General features: G+C 44.0%; 1 protein-coding gene across 1 annotated transcript in view; it reads left to right on the top strand.

The window, feature by feature from the left end:
• Positions 1-20,786, top strand: part of LOC126263589 (uncharacterized) — a 115,415-nt gene that overhangs the window by 19,701 nt on the left and 74,928 nt on the right. The window lies entirely within an intron of this gene.

The following is a 20,786-nucleotide window of genomic DNA, read 5'->3' as shown; positions in this document are numbered from 1 at the left end:
ATTCGTGTTAGTATTTTGCAGCTGTGGCTTATTAAACTGATTGTTCGGTAATTCTCACATCTGTCAACACCTGCTTTCTTTGGGATTGGAACTATTATATTCTTCTTGAAGTCTGAGAGTATTTCGCCTGTTTCATACATCTTGCTCACCAGATGGTAGAGTTTTGTCAGGACTGGCTCTCCCAAGGCCGTCAGTAGTTCCAATGGAATGTTGTCTACTCCGGGGGCCTTGTTTCGACTCAGGTCTTTCAGTGCTCTTTCAAACTCTTCACGCAGTATCGTATCTCCCATTTCATCTTCATCTACATCCTCTTCCATTTCCATAATATTGTCCTCAAGTACATCGCCCTTGTATAGACCCTCTACATACTCCTTCCACCTTTCTGCTTTCCCTTCTTTGCTTAGAACTGGGTTTCCATCTGAGCTCTTGATGTTCATACAAGTGGTTCTCTTATCTCCAAAGGTCTCTTTAATTTTCCTGTAGACAATATCTATCTTACCCCTAGTGAGATAAGCCTCTACATCCTTACATTTGTCCTCTAGCCATCCCTGCTTAGCCATTCTGCACTTCCTGTCGATCTCATTTTTGAGACGTTTGTATTCCTTTTTGCCTGCGTCATTTACTGCATTCTTATATTTTCTCCTTTCATCAATTAAATTCAATATTTCTTCTGTTACCCAAGGATTTCTACTAGCCCTCGTCTTTTTACCTACTTGATCCTCTGCTGCCTTCACTACTTCATCCCTCAAAGCTACCCATTCTTCTTCTACTGTATTTCTTTCCCCCATTCCTGTCAATTGTTCCCTTATGCTCTCCCTGAAACTCTGTACAACCTCTGGTTCTTTCAGTTTATCCAGGTCCCATCTCCTTAAATTCCCACCTTTTTGCAGTTTCTTCAGTTTTAATCTACAGGTCATAACCAATAGATTGTGGTCAGAGTCCACATCTGCCCCTGGAAATGTCTTACAATTTAAAACCTGGTTCCTAAATCTCTGTCTTACCGTTATGTAATCTATCTGATACCTTCTAGTATATCCAGGGTTCTTCCATGTATACAACCTTCTATCATGATTCCTAAACCAAGTGTTAGCTATGATTAAGTTGTGCTCTGTGCAAAATTCTACCAGGCGGCTTCCTCTTTCATTTCTTAGCCCCAATCCATATTCACCTACTACGTTTCCTTCTCTCCCTTTTCCTACACTCGAATTCCAGTCACCCATGACTATTAAATTTTCGTCTCCCTTCACTATCTGAATAATTTCTTTTATTTCATCATACATTTCTTCAATTTCTTCGTCATCTGCAGAGCTAGTTGGCATATAAACTTGTACTACTGTAGTAGGTGTGGGCTTCGTATCTATCTTGGCCACAATAATGCGTTCACTAAGCTGTTTGTAGTAGCTTACCCGCGTTCCTATTTTCCTATTCATTATTAAACCTACTCCTGCATTACCCCTATTTGACTTTGTGTTTATAACCCTGTAGTCACCTGACCAGAAGTCTTGTTCCTCCTGCCACTGAACTTCACTAATTCCCACTATATCTAACTTTAACCTATCCATTTCCCTTTTCAAATTTTCTAACCTACCTGCCCGATTAAGGGACCTGACATTCCACGCCCCGATCCGTAGAACGCCAGTTTTCTTTCTCCTGATAACGACATCCTCTTGAGTAGTCCCCGCCCGGAGATCCGCATGGGGGACTATTTTACCTCCGGAATATTTTACCCAAGAGGACGCCACCATCATTTAATCATACAGTAAAGCTGCATGTCCTCGGGAAAAATTACAGCCGTAGTTTCCCCTTGCTTTCAGCCGTTCGCAGTACCAGCACAGCAAGGCCGTTTTGGTTATTGTTACAAGGCCAGATCAGTCAATCATCCAGACTGTTGCCCTTGCAACTACTGTAAAGGCTGCTGCCACTCTTCAGGAGCCACACGTTTGTCTGGCCTCTCAACAGATACCCCTCCGTTGTGGTTGAACCTACGGTACGGTTATCTGTATCGCTGAGGCACGCAAGCCTCCCCACCAACGGCAAGGTCCATGGTTCATGGGGGGGGGGGGGGGGGGGGGGGGGTAAACAGCTGTATATTGTAAAATGTTTCTTGTTTCCCAGTACCATAAAGTGGAGAATTACACTTTACACATTTTCCTGAGCCTATGAGATACTCTTCTGTACTGAAACAATTATCGCGCTACCATTTACTCAATTAATAGATATAACAATATTTATTTATTATATTACTTTATATTCGCACAACAACTAAACATATCAAATCAGCAATACGTCGGATCGGCTGATGTCATTTGACGTCTATCCTATCTCTCTGACCTGGTTCGAACCTCATTCAGGTGTCTGTGAGGATTAAAGCTGCACGGTTGTGTACGCGTTTGCAGAAGACACCGACATGACTCTAGTGTATGGCGAAGCTCACGGTAATGTAGGTGCTGCTCGTCTCCTGTATCATAATCGTTCTCCGCAAAGTCATACTCCATCGCATACCCTTCACGCCACATTTACTCAACGGCTTCGATGAAGGAAACTTTTACCGTCAGTATGTGTGACTGTGGCGCTTCAAGGAGTCTCTGCACACCCGAAATGGAAGAGGCCGTACCGGCTCACTTTGAAGAGAGCCCGTCAACGAGTACACGACCAATTTCTTTGGTTATTAAAGACTAGAATAAGTGGAACTGGAAGTGCCGTGTGGCTAGGGCCTCCCGTCGGGTATACCGTTCGCCTGGTGCAGGTCTTTCGATTTGACGCCACTTCGGCGTCTTGCGTGTCGTTGGGAATCGAACCCAGGCCGTCAGGTATGACATTCCGTCGCGCTGACCACGCAGCTACCAGGTGAGGAGAATAGAACAAGTGATGTATTATGTCACGCCTTATAAGTGACTTGTAAAAGTGGCCGCGTTAGCAAGACGTTTTCAAGGGGTTGTAGCACGATGGGTTCCAGTTCCAAATATTTTCTACTCCCTCCCCTCTACAAGTTCTAGTAGTTTGTAATGGGAATGTCCGAACACCCTACACAGGCGCAATACAAGGCGCTACGCCTCAACAGCACTGTGCACATGTAAGTTCAGAAACTGGCCACAAAATGGTTCAAATGTGCACATGTAAGTTCAGAAACTGGCCACAAAATGGTTCAAATGGCTCTCAGCACTATGCGACTTAACTTCTGAGGTCATCAGTCGCCTAGAACTTAGAACTAATCAAACCTAACTAACCTGAGGACACCACACACATCCATGCCCGAGGCAGGATTCGAACCTGCGACCGTAGCGGTCACGCGGTTCCAGACTGAAGCGCCTAGAACCGCACGGCCACCTCGGCCGGCTAACTGGCCACTTTGAGTTAACAGATTCAGTTTCTTACTTCTGAAGATGAAACCGCCAGTATCATTCATTGAAGACTGAAGCAGGTATACGGTGATGCTCCGGTGGACGTCGTCAACGTTAGACTATGGGTTCGTCGCTGTAGAAAGGCTGAAGGACAAACACGGTTGGTTGGCACAATTCGGAGTGGCCGACCAGCGACTGCAGTGACTTCATGCAACTTCCAGTGTGTCGGTCAAATCATTCGTGACGAATGTTTTGGAACAGTATGTGAACTGTGCAGTTAGTTATCCATGGGTGAAGGCAGTACGACGCTAATTATTGAAAACCTTGGTTACTCCACGGTTCGTGCACGTTAATGTGTCAGGCTAGAATAAAGAGGCAAGCGGCAAACCGCATCCAACCTTGGAGCGCTTTATTGTGGAGGAGGAGTAGTTTTTGGTGAAAATTATGCCTGTAGATGAGACTTGGGTACAGGTTTTTGAACCCGAGTCCAAGAGGCAGTCAATGGAATAGGACCCAACAATATGGCTAACAAGGAAGAAACTCTGTCTTCTGTTGGGAAGGTTATGGCGCCAGCCTTTTGGAATTCAGATGGTGTGATTATGGCTACATTTTCAGAGACTGGATGCGCAGTAAACTTCATCCAATACGTGAAAACACTAAATAAATTGAAAGCATGCCTTCAGCGAGTTCGCTCATCAAAAGTTACGGTTGATGTTCTTCCATTGCACAACAATGGAAGACTGTACACCAGTCACTTCACCACTGGAGAAACTGCAAAAACTGGTTTGGAAGTCTTGTCCCATGCACCACACATCCCTGACTTTGCGTGATCAGATTTCTGTGCGGTTCACACAAAGTAATTAGTCAGGGGTATCACTTTGCATAATGAAGCTCGTGAAGTTATTGCCTGAGGAAGCAGGCAAATGATTTTTACAACACATGAAGGGAAGCAAAGGCCTCTCCTCCCTATAACAATGGTGGCTAAATAGATAGGTAGATAGATAGATAGATAGATAGAGAAGATAGATAGATAGAGAGAGAGAGAGAGAGAGAGAGAGAGAGAGAGAGGGAGAGAGAGGGAGGGAGGGAGAGGGAGAGAGAGAGAGAGAGAGACATCCCCTATATTCCTACCGAGCCATAAGGTCGACCCAAGCGCGCCTCTGTGTGTACAGCCGGCCGACATCAAGTTATGCAACTCCGTGAGATGAAATTTTGATAGTGTTCAAATTATGTAATTTTTAGTAGAATGGTGCAGAAGTAATGATTACTGAGATTGAGCATCATCAGATAAATTCACCTTTCAGGGTTTAAGGTTACAGAGTTGTAATTTTGGTAACGTGTGTAGTTCGATGTAAAAATGTTCTCTAAAATTGGCTTCAATGATTTCCGAGTTTGTAAAGGGAATGTAAATTCTGAACTAAAAATCAGAAAAAAAGTAGATAGTCCACTGCAGAGGGTATAAGCTAGAGTACACACATTCAGCACTGTATTATGCACAAAAAATTATTACGATGTACCAAATTTCAGAAAAACTTAAGTCATTTAACAAGGATACAGTAATGATAGAATGGACAACTCAGAGGCTAAACACAACTTAAAGTTCATCCGCTCAAAGCCTTTTGCCAGTAGTGTGTATCGCCGTCGGACACTAAGTCAGTGCCGAGATTAGCGATGTAGTGCATTGCGCCTTTAGCTAGACACCAGGAACACGACACTCGGATGGCTGCGTACGGCCGTTCTTTGATTGTTGGTTGATTAATTCGGTGGAGGGGGCTAAACAGCGACGTCATCGGTCCTATCGGATTAGGGAAGGAAATCGGCCGTGCCCTTTCGAAGGAACCATCTCGGCATCTGCCTGGAGCGATTTACGGAGATCACGGGTAACCTAAATCAGGATTTCCGGACGCGCGATTGAACCGTCGTCCTCCCGAATGCGAGTCCAGTGTGTTAACCACGGCGCCAGCTCTCTCGCTGATGTTCTTTGAGTGATAGCTTGGAACTAGAATAGCAGTTTCATAGAGCTGCACGAAATTGAGATTTGGCTTGAACTGCAGATAGTCAAATGGCATTTTAGTTTCAGTCTAGCGTGGTTTGTGCGTCGCCCCTGTTCTAAATCCATGTGGCGAGTATAGTATTAAACGCTACCACTTCTGGTGAGCTAAACAGTTTGCATTAGTCAAACAATTTATTGTAGAAACGTAATTTATATATAACTTTTTGTAGAGATTTAGATTTTGCACTGTGTCAAGTAATGATGAGAGCAGAAAAAAATACATGATTTATGAACACATTGTGTGTGTGGAAACACAGATTTTCAGTACATAAAATTACTTGAAACAGTGAACTTTTAGTTTCTCGTCATTAATTCCTCATACTCTTCCGAGTATTGAGTAGGAATCTATTTTTGATTTTCTAGGAATTTCTTGTAGCTCATATAAGTAATTTACAGGTCCCTGTGGCCTCGTTGAACTTCCCTTAGGGAACTGATACAACAGTGAGAATTGAAATCGGCCGTACCACACGCAGGTATAGAGGTTCTTGTTTCAACTTGGAAAAAACTGTGGATAAAGATGGTAATTATAATGAAAACTGACAAATAAATCGTGAATGTTGTAGGTATCATCCCACGTTGATAGTTTGCTTTCATTATAAAATAAAAATATAAAACAACAGGATGCATTTCTGTAAGATGACGTAATATAGACACCTGTACTGATGAAAGCATGCGGTTAGAACCCATGTAACAGGTTTCTAAATCGATCAGATATAATTCTTCAGGACTGCGAGTGTTTCACATGCCATCGTCTTCCACCGGTGTGTTACACGGACGCGGATATCTCGTGCTAAAATAGTACCTTGAAATCGCCCTTACTACAATTGATTCTGAGTTATTATTGAGATCATTCGACCTCAGATCGGTTTGTCTGGAACTTACGTACGTAGTTCTTTATGCTAAATGCTTTCTTGGCAATCTTGACGATGCCACCCAGGGAATTCCACGCAAACATAGTGGGTGACACCTCAAGAGAATATTCTTTGTCCGCCATGAGGCTTGACTTACATCGCATCTGTAAGAATGGTGTGTATGACTCCCTAACGTATCCTCAACTGTACTGCGTTGTTGAGAGTGTGAATACAATCATATATGGAAGGGGGCAAGATGTAAGACTTACAAATTAGGTGAGCCTCTGGCAGCATCATTTCTTACCTTAAAATGTCTTCATGTCGGCATGCTTCCCGTTGGTACTATTTTTACAAAAAAATGCTGAATTGTGTGTGAAATCTTATGGGACTTAACTGCTAAGGTCATCAGTCCCTAAGCTTACACACTACTTAATCTAAATTATCCTAAGGACAAACACACACACCCATGCCCGAAGCAGGACTCGAACCTCCGCTGGGACCAGCTGCGCAGTCCACGACTCTAGCGCCTCAGACCGCTCGGCTAATCCCGTGCGGCACTATTTTTACAGAGTGTTTGCAAAGCCCTTCGTAGTCCGACCACGTAATCATTTGGTAAGACTGGTGGCTGCCAGGACTATAGCATATACACTGTCCAGTCACATTAATGTGATCACCTGTTAAAAACCTTGATAACCACTTACTGCCGCACAGATCAACACGAAACATGCAGGAAGAGAGTCAGAGAGGTTCTGGAAGGTACAGACAAGGATGTCGAGCCATGCCGACTCCAGCGCCGTGAACGGCTGAAGATCAATGGCGCGGACAGCCCGATCGAGATGGTACCACAGGTTCTCGATTGGGTTTAAATCCAGGTAGTGTGTTGGCCAAGGAAGTACGGCGAACTCAACCTAATGCTCTATGAATCACATATGTACACATCAAGCTGTTTCACACGTTGTATTGTCCTACTGGTAGATGTCATCGTGCCGATGAAAAACAACCCGCTCGTAGTGGCGGCAGGGGTCAGATGCATACTTGTTTCGATCCACTGTACTTTCGAGAATGGCGATGCCACCAAGAGAATTCCACGAAAACATTCTCCAAATGATAACTCTTGCAGGGTGTTTGCTTCCAGACGTTTCACACTGTAGACGCCAACGGCCATTTGTTACACTACTGGCCATTAAAATTGCTACACCAAGAAGAAATGCAGATGATTAACGGGAATCCATTGGACTAATATATTATACTAGAACTGACATGAGATTATATTTTCACGCAATTTGGGTGCATAGATCCTGAGAAATCAGTACCCAGAACAACCACCTGTGGCCGTAATAACGGCCTTGATACGCCTGGGCATTGAGTCAAACATAGCTTGGATGGCGTGTACATGCTGCTTCAACACGATACCACAGTTCATCAAGAGTAGTGACTGGCGTATTGTGACGAGCCAGTTGCTCGGCCACCATTGACCAGACGTTTACAGTTGGTGAGAGATCTGGAGAATGTGCTGGCCAGGGCAGCACTCCAACATTTTCTGTATCCAGAAAGGCCCGTACTGCACCTGCAACATGCGGTCGTGATTATGCTGCTGAAATGTAGGGTTTCGCAGGGATTGAATGAAGGGTAGAGCCACGGGTCGTAACACATCTGAAATGTAGCGTCCACTGTTCAACATGCCGTCAATGCGAACAAGAGGTGACCGAGACTTGTAACTAGTGGCACCCCATACCATCACGCCGGGTGATGACGAATGCGCGCTTCCAATGTGCGTTCAGCGCGATGTCGCCAAACACGGATGCGACCATCATGATGCTGTAAACAGAACCTGGATTCATCCGAAAAAATGACGTTTTGCCATTCGTGGACCGAGGTTCGTCGTTGAGTACACCATCGCAGGCGCTCCTGTCTCTGATGCAGCGTCAAGGTTTACCGCAGCCATGGTCTCCGAGCTGATAGTCCATGCTACTGCAAACGTCAGCGAAATGTTCGTGCAGCTGGTTGTTGTCTCGCAAACGTCCCCATCTGTTAACTCAGGAATCGAGAGGTGACTGCACTATCCGTTACAGCCATTCGAATACGAGGCCGTTGGGATCCAGCAAGGCGTTCCGTATTACCCTCCTGAACCCACCGATTCCATATTCTGGTAACAGTCATTGGATCTCGACCAGGCAACGCCGGCCAACTGCTGTTTGTGTATGAGAAATCGGTTGGAAACTTTCCTCATGTCAGCACGTTGTAGGTGTCGCCACCGGCGCCAACCTTGTGTGAATGTTCTGAAAAGCTAATCATTTGCATATCACAGCATCTTCTTCCTGTCTGTTAAATTTCACGTCTGTAGCACGTCATCTTCGTCGTGTAGCAATTTTAATGGCCAGTAGTGTAGATGGAGCGCGAAACGTGATTCTTGTGAAAAGGTACCTGTCACCTCTCAGTGGACATTCACTTGCGCGGTACTGGCGTGCAAATTCCAGCCTTCATAGCCAATGAACAGCAGTCAGCATGGATGAATGAACCAGTCATCTGGAGCCGGCCGAAGTGGCCGTGCGGTTAAAGGCGCTGCAGTCTGGAACCGCGAGACCGCTACGGTCGCAGGTTCGAATCCTGCCTCGGGCATGGATGTTTGTGATGTCCTTAGGTTAGTTAGGTTTAACTAGTTCTAAGTTCTGGGGGACTAATGACCTCAGCAGTTGAGTCCCATAGTGCTCAGAGCCATTTGAACCAGCCAGTCATCTGGTGGGGAGGCTCGTTCGCAGCAACGTTCGCTGAACAGTCGTTGAGGAGATACTGTTGGTAGCCCCTTGGTTCATCTGAGCTCTCATTTGCTCAATAGTCGCACGTCTATGTGCATATCTCCTCAGCCGTTCTTAACGCCTGTCATCTACGACTCGTGGTATACCAGGTATGCCACAATTTTCTAGACACCGTTTTCAATACCGCCATTTTACTGTGCTCAGTAAACTGTAACCACATCGTAATACGAGCAGTTTTCAGACTCAGTCGTTTCAGAGATGTTACCACTCTTGGCCCGAAAGGCAATGACGATGCCCTTTTGGACGTCAGGTAAATCTCTCTGTTTACGCAATACGAAAACTACTGTACTGTTTCCCGCGTCACACCAACGCACTTTATACAGAGTGTCCAGTTTAATTGAATACATTGAAATGTACAAAAAGGACACATTGGATAAAAAAATTACAGTTAAATTTCTTAGTCTCAGAGGAGAATATCCTATGATACCAAACTCAAACCCCACACCATCCTATGTGTGTTGGTGGGGAGAGGTGGGCAACGTTGAAATGTTAAATAGAAACCACCATATTTATTGCATATTCGCATTCTGCGGAAAAAAAATGTCAGTTTCATCTGAAACAGTTTTTGCGTTGCTCAACAGATATCTCCATAATTGGAAAAATGACTCCTCCTCCAGAACAGGCCATGAAGGCCCAACGGTACCGACCAGTCGCAGTGTCATCCTCAGACCACAGACATCACTGGATGCGGATATGGAGGGGCGTGTGGTCAGCACACCACTATCCCGGCCGTATGTCAGTTTCCGAGACCGGAGCCGCTACTTGTTAGTCAAGTAGCTCCTCGGTTTGTCTCACAAGGGCTGAGTGCACCAAATGGTTCAAATGGCTCTGAGCACTATGGGACTTAACATCTGAGGTCATCAGTCCCCTAGAACTTAGAACTATTTAAACCTAACTAACCTAAGGACATCACACGCATCCATGCCCGAAGCAGGATTCGAACCTGCGATCGTAGCGGTCGCGCGGATCCAGACTGAATCGCCTAGAACCGGTCGGCCACACCGGCCGACCTGAGTGCATCCCGTTGGCCACCAGCGCTCGGCAGACCGGATGGTTACCCATCCAAGTGTTAGCTCAGCCCGACAGATCTTAACTTCGCTGACCTGACGGGAACCGGTGTTACCACTGCAGCATGGCCATTAGCTAATTGGAAAAATGAATGTGGGTAAAAAATGGTATGTTTCAAAATTATACCCAATGACACTTGAATTAATCCCCCCACTTCCACGGTGCGAAAGTATAACACGCAATTATTCCATAAATTTTAATGGGACTGCACTTCCTGTAATGGTAAGTGATTTCGCCACACGGTCACAGTGGTGCGTCTAGCAGTCCCGTTTTCATTTTGACGGAGGAATACAGCGTTGAGACTGGAGTTTCCTATTACAAGTTATGCAATAATTGCCTCTCCTACCCTCTCAGTTGAAGTTGACCGGTTTAATTCAAGTTTCATTGAAGAGGATTTGAAGCATGCGATTTTCAACCCATTTTGGTTTTTCCGATTGCAGTTTCAGATAACATTGATGTATTTTTGTCCCTAGAATCCGAATCATCAATAAAAAGGGGGTTCCAGTTTAGGATTTCAAAGTTGTGTCCCCTTCCAGACACGGTGTCGGGTGGACAGTCGAGTTAACAAACGCTAGTCATAAACCGTTGGGACCTGAGGTGTAGTTTTCGTTTTGGGCAGCGAAAGAACGAAAAAATCTGTGTAGAAGAGTCCTTTCCAGAGCAATCAGAGACAGGCAACGTTTCCGTATACAAGGAAAGCAAACAGGTTGCAAGTTGATGAAAAAGTTCTACGTTGACATGCTTGCCGCTGTTCATACACCGGTGAGACGTAACATCAGGACCATGAAACTTTAGCATCCGACTGTGACCCAGATTCCCCGCCTAGCGAGTATTTGTAAGGTGTACACGACAGAGATACTTACGCTACATACGCTGAAGAGGCAGAATACTGCGCTGAGATCGGCAATGCCTATGTAAGACAAGTTCCTGTCGCAGTTGCTTGATCGGTTACTGCTGCTACACGGGCCTGTTATGAAGATTTAAGTGAGTTTGAACGTTGTGTTGTAGTCGGCGCACGAGCGATGGGACGCAGCATCTCCGAAGTAACAACGAAGTGGGGATTTTCCCGTACGACCATTTCACGAATCTACCGCGAATATCGGAATCCGGTAAAACATGAGGTTTCCGACATCGCTGCAGCCGGAAAAAGAGCCTGCAAGAACGGAACCAACGACGACTGAGAATAATCGTTCAACGTGACAGAAGTGCAACCCTTACAGAAATTGCTGCAGAATTCAACGCTGGACCATCAACAAGTGTCACCGTGCTACTCATTCAACGAAACATTATCGATATGGGCTTTGGGAGCCGAAGGTCCACTGGTGTACCCTTGATGACTGCGCGACGCAAAGCTTTACGCCTCGCCTGGGCCTGTCAACACCGACATTGGATTGTTGATGACTGGAAACATGTTGCTTAGTCGAATGAGTGTCGTTTCAAAGTGCATTGAGCGGATGGACGTGTACGGGTATGGAGACATACTCATGAATCCATGGACCCTGGATATCAGAAGTGGACTGTTCAAGCTGGTGGAGGCTTGTTAATGGTGTGGTGTGTGAGTGATGCGGCACCCCTCATACGTCTAGATAGGACTACGACCGGTAAAAGGTACGTAAGCATCCTGTCTGATCACCTGCATCCATTCATGTCCATTGTGCATTCCGAAGGACTTGGGAAGTTCCAGCAGGAAAATGTGACAGAATTGCTGAAGAGTGGTTACAGGAGCACTGTTCTGAGTTTAAACACTTCCGCTGGCCACCAAACTCTCCGGGCATGAACATTATTGAGCATATCTCCGATGCCTTGATACGTGCAATTCAGAAGAGATCTCCCTCCCAACTCCTGCGGATTTATGGACAGCTCTGCAGGATTCATGGAGTCAGTTACCTCCAGAACTACTTCAGACATAAGTCGAGTTCAGGCCATGTCGTGTTACGACACTTTTGCGTGCTCACGGGGACCCCAAAGAGTATTAGGCAGATGTACCAGTTTCTTTGGATTTTCAACGTATATCGGTGCGTTAATAGACCCTCGGAAACCTGAAAGTACGAATTCAGAGAGTTCGCTCACACATGGAGCACTTTCTCCTTGTACGTGACAGTGCCAGAGCATACCGGAGCGCTGGACATCTGCAACAATCCGACGTCTTGGGTTCACTGTTGTCGACCATCCTCCATACAACCCTGACTTGGCACTATTCGAATTTAATCTGTTTCCAAAACTTAAGAACAGTTTCGAGGATTTTAATTTTATAGCGACGAAGCTGTGCAAGCAGAAGTGAGTCTGAGGTTCCGCCAACCAAGTCAAACATTCACTGTGACGCTGTCAACAAACTGGTCTCTCGTTGGGAGAAAGGGGTTCGTCGTGAGGGTGACTGTGTTAAGAAATAAATATGCAGAAAATTAGAATAAAGATTTAAAATGTTAAAAGAGTTTGTTTATTAAGATTTTTCACGTAAAAATACGGATGCGTCACTTTTGAGCTCGCCCTCGTAAATACGCCTTACGTACAAGAAAGAAATTGGCCATGTACGAGCAGGTCGCTCTCTGAGGTTCCGTATATTCAGACTGTTCATCCATCCTGCTAATCGAGAATTTTGACGAATTTTGCCTGCATCGAAACTGACACTGACAAGATGTCGGTCCCAGGAAGTTTTCAATTTTAAATCTGAAGCTGGATAACAAATGACAAAAAGTACTTATTTGTAAGATACAATCACAAATTAAGAATTTCCTGATTTTTTCCCTTCACTTGCACTGTAAAATATTTTTCTTGTAAAGTTTCATGATTATACTTCAACAGGAAATACCCTATATGTTTTAATGACTGAGTTTGAGATATTAGAATATGTGATATAAATGGCCGTATCTCTTGATTGCACTGACTTAGAAGCTTAAAACTTTCAGACCACCAGAGGACCATAGACGTTGGTGTATGATATAAATTTTAACGTGATACCTCTGCCACTTCCTGAGAAGAAACCATCTTAACAGACGGACGGGCAGAGACAGTTGAATAACAACTGACAACAATGATTTTATATGATATAATCATAATAAATGATTGACGAACCAGATTTTAAAATGTAAGGCATTTCCAGGGGTAGAGATGGACTCTAGCCACAATTTATTTTGGGTGAACTTTAGATTAAAACTGAAAAATAGCAAAAAGGTAGGCATTCAAGGAGGTGGGATCTATATAAACTGAAAGAACCAGAGGTTTCAGAGAGTTTAAGAGGGAGCGTTAGGGAACGATTGTCAAGAACAGGGGAAAGGAATACTACAGAAGCAGAATTAGCAGCTTTAAGAGATGAAGTAATGAAATTAATAAAGTATCAAACATGTATAAAGACGTGGGCTTGCGGCAATCCTTGGGTAACACGAGAGATACCGAATGTAATTAATGAAAGAGGAAAATTTTAAGATGCAGTAAATGAAGCAGGAGAAAGGGAATAGAAACATCTAAAAAATGAGATTGGCAGGAAGTGCAAACTGTTTAAGCAGGAATGGCTAGAGGGCAAATGTAATGATTTAGAAGCATATATCACTAGGGGGAAGATGAGTGCGCCTGTGCAAAATTAAAGAGACGTTTGGAGAAAAGAGAACCACCTGTATGAATATCCAAAGCTCAGATGTAAAACGAGTCCTAAGCAAAGAAGAGAAAGCAGAACGGTGGGAGAGTTGCATATAGTGTCTATATAAGGGATATGTGCTTAAAGGCCATATTATGGAAATGGAAGAGGACGTAGATGAAGATGAGATGGTAAATATCATACTGCGAGAAGAATTTGACAGAGCACTGAAATACCTAAGTCGAAACAAGGCCCTGGAGTAGACAACATTCCGTTAAAGCTACTGATAGCCTTGGGACTGCCAGCCATGACAAAACTCTACCATCTAGTGCGCAAGATGTACGAGACAAGCGAAATGCCCTCAGACTTCAAGAAGAATATGATAATTCCAAGGAAAGAATGTGCTGATATGGGTGAAAATTACCGAACTATCAGTTTAATAAGTCACGGTTGCAAAATATTAACACGTGTTCTTTACAGCAGAATGTAAAAACTGGTAGAAGCCGACTTCGGGGAAGATGAGTTTGGATTTCGGAGAAATGTAGAGACACGTGAGGCAATACTGATCCTATGACTTCAAGTAGAAGATAGGTTAATTAAAGGCAAACCAACGTTTATAGCATTTGTAGACTTAGCTAAAGCTTTTGACAATGTTGACTGGTATATTCTCTTTCAAATTCTAAAGGTGGCAGAGGTAACTTGTTCAGAATCCAGACCGGAACAATAAGAGACAAGGGGCACGAAAGGGATGCGGTGGGTGAGAATGAAGTGAGACGGGGTTGTAGCCTATTCCCGATGTTGTTTAATCGGTATATTGTGCAAGCAATAAGGAAATCATAGAAAAATTTGGAGCTAGAATTAAACTCTGGGGAGAAGAAATAAAAACTTTGAGGGCTGGTGATGACATTGTAATTCTGTCGGAGACAGCAAAGGACTTGGAAGAGCAGTTGATCGGAATGAACAGTGACAGTAATTTGATTAAATTTCAGTAAGATCTTTGCGTTTGTGCATTGGTCAGGCAGGCACCATGGGCCTTAAGCGCACGGTCGTATTATTGCTCTGAGCGTGACAGAAGTTATCTCATCTAATGGATGAAATCGGAAGTTCACTGAGGCTTTTTGCGGATGATGCTGTGATATATCGAGAGGTTGTAACAATGGAAAATTGTACTGAAATGCAGGAGGATCTGCAACGAATTGACTCATGGTGCAGGGGAATCTCAATGTAGACAAGTGTAATGTGCTGCGAATACATAGAAAGATAGATCCTTTATCGTTTAGCTACAATATAGCAGTTCAGCAACTGGAAGCAGTTAATTCCACAAATTATCTGGGAGTAGGCATTATGAGTGGTTTAAAATGGAATGATCATATAAAGTTGATCGTCGTTAAAGCGGATGCCTGACTGAGATTCATTGGAAGAATCCTAAGGAAATGCAATCCGAAAACAAAGGAAGTAGGTTACATACACTTGTTCGCCCACTGCTGGAATATTGCTCACCGGTGTGGGATCCGTACCAGATAGGGTTGATAGAAGAGATAGAGAAGATCCAACGGAGATGAGCGCACTTCGTTACAGGATCATTTAGTAATCGCGAAAGCGTTACGGAGAAGATAGATAAACTCCAGTGGAAGACTCTGCAGGAGAGACGCTCAGTAGCTCTGTACGGGCTTTTGTTGAAGTTTCTAGAACATATCTTCACCGAGGAGTCAAGCAGTATATTGCTCCCTTCTACGTATATCTCGCGAAGAGACTATGAGGATAAAATCAGAGAGATTAGAACCCACACAGAGACATACCGACAATCTTTCTTTCCACGAACAATACGAGACTGGAATAGAAGGAAGAACCGATAGTGGTACTCAAAGTACCCTTCGCCACACACCGTCAGGTGGCTTGCGGAGTATGTATGTAGATGTAGATGTAATGTATTTTTATGTGGTGTTTCTTTCACAGTGATATTTTGGGGGATTTTTTTAATTTCTGATATGTTTTCTTTGTGTAGTTGGTTTCCCGCCACGTGGTCGGTTGGAGCACCCACCACATTGGTAAAGTGCAGTTTCGTTCCAAAAATGTACAGTAGCTTCACTACAGTTTCGTGTAGCTCAATTTGAAGAATGGTAGGTCCGTGCGGAGAATAAGAACTTTGAATCATGAAATGTGCGCTTATTCAGTTTGGCGTGAAACTGTGTCAATAGAAAGGTGGTCCACACCAATAGATACAAGGTACGAGTGAATAATTAACTATATGGTAGTGCATGAGCGTAAGACAGCGAAGAAATAATCTTGTGTTTCAGTATTTTTGCATTTATGTTGGCTACCGCAACTTGGCCAAGTGTTTGAACTACCTTCAAGCGGATAATTAGTAAATGTTTCTTGTACCCCTCCCCCCCATAACTATTTGATCTGCTTATAATGAAGTGCGTTACATAAAATATATGGGCTAAACTCTTGTTTCTATGGAAAAGTTCAGATTTTAATGCCTATTGATGGGATAGAGACAAGCAAAATCTTCCCGCCATATAATAGTAAATGTTCTTGCGCCCCTAGCTCAGTAATGTGGTGTTGTTTCGGAACGCAGGATTAAAAAAAAATTGACAGTCATAGTCAAGTGGACCACTTGCTACCTCTCTTCGGCTCACGTTTTAAAGAAATTTGAAATATTTAGGCAGATACTCTTCCGCCCTGACCGAGTTCACTTGTAGTGTCTTTTGCTGAAATTGCTCTGCGTGACCTATAGTAGTTAAATGTATAATTGTGTGCCTGCCTAAAATTCCACTGAAGCCAGGTCTGCAATTCCCTTTCCCTTTGCATAATTACATGGTGAAAATAAACCCTGTTGACTAGAGAGAGCTTTTGTCATGATGTATAATATAACAGCCCATGCTGTTCCAAAAGAATGTGCAGTAAGTATTCCAATAGATTAACGGCTGATTGTTCAGATGCTATAGGTAGGAAATAAATATCAACTGATCTAGATCTTCTACTTATTCTACACGGTGGCAGCCAGTCAAGGAATATTTTAGGGAATTAGATTAAAAAATTAATTTCAAACGCACGGTCAAATCTTTACAAGTGTTATCCCCGAGTAACTTACACCGTGCCTACGTGACATAAGTCGCTTGTCTTTCACAACCGAGGCGGTTCTGTCCAGTTAAAGAGACGCCTTGAGCCCTGTGCAGAAACACCTAGCGAATTCACGCCATTGGTTTTAGCCAATAGCGTGCGTGGGATACCGATCACGTGTGTGGATGCTGGAGTGTTCTGCGGTGCAGAACACACTTGCTTCTCCCTCTTGTAATCCAGACCTCGAGCAGAACAGACGTCTTTTCGGAAGGCACAGCCTCTGGCTCTGCTTTTTGCGACCGGCCTCCAACGTAAGTTAACATGAACCGCTTCCCCTTCCACTGCCCATTTCAATTAATTGTTTGACCTCCTAGACTGGCCCAAACCTGGTAACGTACGACCCTAGGCACACCCCTTGTGCGCTGTACATTGAAATGCATCCTCTTTATTGTACCTGATTTCCTGTTTTGTGACTTAACGGCAGCCCTGGATGCCCACTTCCTAATCCTGACCGCTCGACCACCTGCACCCTGTCGTCACGAGGCATATCTAACAACCGCCTCCCCCCTTCCCCAAACCCTGTATACATTTACAACTGGTGACCAGAAGTTGGATCATATACCTTTACATTATTATTTCCTCCATTTATCGTTAACAACGTAAATAATAGGTGAAACCTAAAGTATCAAAACTTGCCTAACAAAATGGAAAATAGGATTCATAAAATATCTCTTAGAGATGACGGGCAAACTCCCACAAATTAGTCCCTACCTCAGTCGCATGCTGGGTCGACAAATAAAATAAATAGAAGCTCTATGCTCCCTATTAAGCCCTGCATAGGTGCTTTCTGTAGTGGTTCCAAAGATTGCGTTATCTGTTGCCTTCAAACATTTACCGGTAGGTTAAGCCCACCTGCTAGAAATGATTAGCACCCCAGCAGTAACTCGCAGGGGCCTGTAATTTGGTGGAGCACACGAATTTGTGGATCTAGTACTACAGAAGGTAACTTGCAGAAGCTGTAGGATGCGGTAAGCGACAGTAAACATCCTATCCGGTCGGATTTTACCAGTACCACCGGTAGGAGCGTTACGTTGCAAACGTATCCAGTGAGGAGGTACTGAACAGAACTGAGGAGAAAACAAGTTCGTGGCACAGCCTGACTAAAAGAAGTGACGGGTTGGTAAGACACATTCTGAGACATCAAGGGTCACCAATTTAGTACTGGAGGGAAGCTAGGGTGGGGGGGGGGGGGAAGCGGGTGAAAACGGCAGGGGGGAATAAAATGAGGAATACGGCAATGAAATTCAGATGGATGTAGGTTGCAGTAGTTACCCGGAGATGAAGAGACTTGCACAGCATCGAGTAGCATGGAGAGCTGCATCAAACCAGTCTTCGGTTTGAAGACCGCAACAACAACAACATAATTATAAATTAACACTTTCGATTTCTTCCCTTTAATTGTACTATGAAGCCTTCCTTCTTTCCAAACGTTACGATTTTAGGCTAAAGGGAAGTGGTGTACTGCTTTTGATGAGTGAGTTTGGTAGTATCAACATATGTGATACAGATGTCCGCATCTATTATTCCATTCACTTTGAAGTTTAGTTTTTTACACCACCAAGGGATTTTGGCCTTAATATGTGACATAAATTTCAACAATAAATTACGTAAACCAGTTATTGAGGAAAAGGGCGCTCAACTGATAGACAGACAGACAGTCGGACAACAAATGACGGAGAAATGATTCTTTTTTCCTGTGGTATAATTACAAATTTACAGTTTTCGGATTTTTTCGTTTACTTGTACTGTGAAACGTTACTTTTTGCCGAAGTTTGTAATTGGAGACTAACGAAAAATATCTTATACATTTTGATGTGTGAGTCAGCGAGTATCAAAATTTGACATAGATAGTTGTATGTTGTGATTACATTGATGTAGAAGCTTTCATTTATTGCAACGCCAAGAGACACTAATTTTCACTTGATCGGTCTAATCGTTCTTAAGTAAACGGGTTTAATAGAAGGATCGACAGACAGTCGGATAAGAAATGACAACAAATTATTTCGTCTGAAAAATTAGAAATTCGCAGTTTCCGGATTTCTTCCTTTACTTAGACTGTCGAACCTTGTTTCATGCCAGATTTCATGATTGTAGGCCAAGTACCCTATAGGTTTCGATGAGCGAGTTTTAGAGCATGAAAATATGTGACATAAACGACCGTGTCTTTTGATTGCATTGGATTAGAAGCTTACATTTATTACACCGTTAAGGGGCTATGTAGCTTAGTAAGTGATATGAGTTTGAAATTTATATGTCTGCGGCGTCATTACAGACGGACGGACAGATAGATTGTCATGTAACTAACGCCAAAAATATTTTTTCTTGTAATATAAGTACAAATTGACACTTTTCGGATTTTTTCCTTTAGTGTTACTGTGAAACACTGCTTCTTGCCAAATCTCCTGGTTCTAGAGTGATGGAAGTACCCTATAGCTTTGATGAGTGAGTTTTCGAGTATCAAAATATGCGACACAATTGGCCGTATATCTTGATTGGGTCGAATTAAAAGGTTCAATTCTTTGCACTGCCAAGCGACCGTAGTCCTCAGTGTGTGACATAATTTCAACTTGATACGTCTACCTGTTATTGGAAAAAAGGATTTTTAAGTGACGGACGGAGAGACAAACAGGCAAACGGGGCAAGAAAGCAATCTGTAGGGCTTCAGTTTTTACCGACTGCCGCACGGAACCCTAAGAATGGAATTCCTTTAATACAGATTTCGGTTAGGGTAGAAGAATTCTAAGCTATGTGTCGCGATCGACTTTGCTTCGACAATAGGTTAGAGAATTTTATCACTGCGTTGAGGTAATTTTCCGCCGTGGACTAATACACTACTGGCCATTAAAATTGCTACACCTCGAAGATGACGTGCTACAGACGCGAAATTTAACCGACTGGAAGAAGATGCTGTGATATGCAAATGATTAGCTTTCCAGAGCATTCACACAAGGTTGGCGCCGGTGGCGACACCTACAACGTGCTGACATGAGGAAATTTTCCAACCGATTTCTCTTACACAACCAGCAGTTGACCAGCGTTGCCTGGTCAAACGTTGTTGTGATGCCTCGTGTAAGGAGGAGAAATGCGTACCATCACGTTTCCGACTTTCATAAAGATCGGGTTGTAGCCTATCGCGATTGCGGTTTATCGTATCACGACAATGCTGCTCGCGTTGGTCTAGATCCAATGACTGTTAGCAGAATATGGAATCGGTGGGTTCAGGAGGGTAATACGGAACGCCGTGCTGGATCCCAACGGCCTCGTATCACTAGTAGTCGAGATGACAGGCATCTTATCCCCATGGCTGTAACGGATCGTGCAACTACGTCTCGATCCCTGAGTCAACAGATGGGGACGTGTGCAAAACAACCATCTGCACGAACAATTCGACGGCGTTTGCAGCAGCATGGACTATCAGCTCGGAGACCATGGCTGCGGTTACCCTTGGCGCTGCATCACAGACAGGAACGCTTGCGATGGTGTATTCGACGACGGACCTGGGTGCACGAATGGCAAAACGTCACTTTTTCGGATGAATCCAGGTTCTGTTCACAGCATCATGATGGTCGCATCCGTGTTTGGCGACATCCCGGTGAACGAACATTGGAAGCGTGTATTCGTCATGGCCATACTGGCGTATCACCCTGCGTGATGGAATGGGGTGTCATTGGTTACACGTCTCGGTCACCTCTTGTTCGCATTGACGGCACTTTGAACAGAGGACGTTTCATTTCAGTTGCGTTAAGACCCGTGACTCTATCCTTCATTCGATCCCTGCGAAACCCTACATTTCAGCAGGATAATGCACGACCACATCTTGCAGGCCTTGTCGGGCCTTTCTGGATACAGAAAATATTCGACTGCTGCGCTGGCCAGCACATTCTCCAGATCTCTCACCAATTGAAAATGTCTGGTCAATGGTGGTCGAGCAACTGGCTCGTGACAATACGCCAGTCATAC

The sequence above is a fragment of the Schistocerca nitens genome, chromosome 6 (assembly GCF_023898315.1).
Source record: "Schistocerca nitens isolate TAMUIC-IGC-003100 chromosome 6, iqSchNite1.1, whole genome shotgun sequence".
In the NCBI taxonomy this organism is placed as follows: Eukaryota; Metazoa; Arthropoda; class Insecta; order Orthoptera; family Acrididae; genus Schistocerca; species Schistocerca nitens.
Note: the sequence above shows the minus strand (reverse complement) of the source record. Positions and strands in the feature narration are given on the sequence as shown.